At 43.9% G+C, this 1,208-nt stretch overlaps 1 pseudogene; it reads right to left on the bottom strand.

The window, feature by feature from the left end:
• Positions 1 to 100: 100 nt before the first annotated feature.
• LOC101646543 lies at positions 101 to 560 on the bottom strand (annotated as a pseudogene).
• Positions 561 to 1,208: the final 648 nt, after the last annotated feature.

Here is a 1,208-nt window from a genome sequence, read left to right as displayed (position 1 = left end):
AGCTCCAAAAATCCTTTATAAATACAGCCATCTGGAAGAACAATCCTGGTTCAGAAGAATTTTTATTCCTTGTGTATCTACATTATGTGGCTGCCTCATGTCAGTTGTCGTAATTATCTCTATAATTTCCTCCAGAGTAGCGGTCATAACCACCCTGGCTTCTGCCACTATAGTCTCTGGACCTTCCGTATCCATATCCGTATCCTGGAGGTCCACTCTCATACCTGCTGCTCCCATCGCCCTGGTCCTCACCACCTCTGGAGTAGCTGCAACCACGCCCATGAGCACCGAAGGCACCCCCTCGGGTCCCCCGGGCAGACTTGCCTGCAAATCTGGCGACCGTCCAGGGACTCTCCATTCATGGCTCGCATGGCATCTGAAGCATGTTCTGGATTGGTGAAGGTGATAAAACCAGATCCCCGGGATCGCTGAGTCTCCCGATCCTTGACGACCACCACCTCAGAGATAGACCCAAAGCTGCTGAAGTGATCTTCCAATGCCTGCTCATCAGTGTTGAGGTGAAGACCTCCCACGAAGAGTTTCCCTTCGTCAGAAGACATGGCAGTGAATTTGGGTCCTGGGACAGAATGGCAAGAGTAATAACAGCTAGCGCTGAAGACCAGCGAGAATGACCACAATCAATTTTATAACATCCCCCCCCACACACATTGTTATTCATGTAAAATTTCCCCAAATTTTGGCAAAACTATACACAACAAAACAGTTTAACTTCTACATGTATAATTCAGTGTTATTGATGATCCTCTTTGGGTTATACAACCATTATTGTTATCCCTCTCCAAATTATTGTTCCACCACCATGAAAAATAACTCAGTGCGTTTAAGCAAAACCTCTTCCTCCTTCACCTGTGGCAACTATAGTTCAAATTTGGTTTCTTCTCTTTTCTTTTAAGTAGTTTTCTTGATATAATATTCCCATATTGTACACTTCCATAGTCAAAATGCTTCTAAAAAGAGTTGTATATAGAACATCACAATTAGCTCTAACACTCTCTCCCCTCTCCCGCATCTACTGATTGCTCCCCAAGTCCCCTCCTTTTCTCCCCCCTTTCTGATAAGCCATTGCGTCAGTTGTTGTCTCTATGAATCTACTGTTTGTTTTATTTTTTAATCCACTCTTTCTATGCCTCCTAAACTGGCAGACCTAAGAGACATAACAAAAACCAAACAAAACAGAAAGAAGAAAA

The sequence above is a fragment of the Echinops telfairi genome, unplaced genomic scaffold (assembly GCF_000313985.2).
Source record: "Echinops telfairi isolate 266 unplaced genomic scaffold, ASM31398v2 ScPeMD7_2;HRSCAF=8, whole genome shotgun sequence".
In the NCBI taxonomy this organism is placed as follows: domain Eukaryota; kingdom Metazoa; phylum Chordata; class Mammalia; order Afrosoricida; family Tenrecidae; genus Echinops; species Echinops telfairi.
Note: the sequence above shows the minus strand (reverse complement) of the source record. Positions and strands in the feature narration are given on the sequence as shown.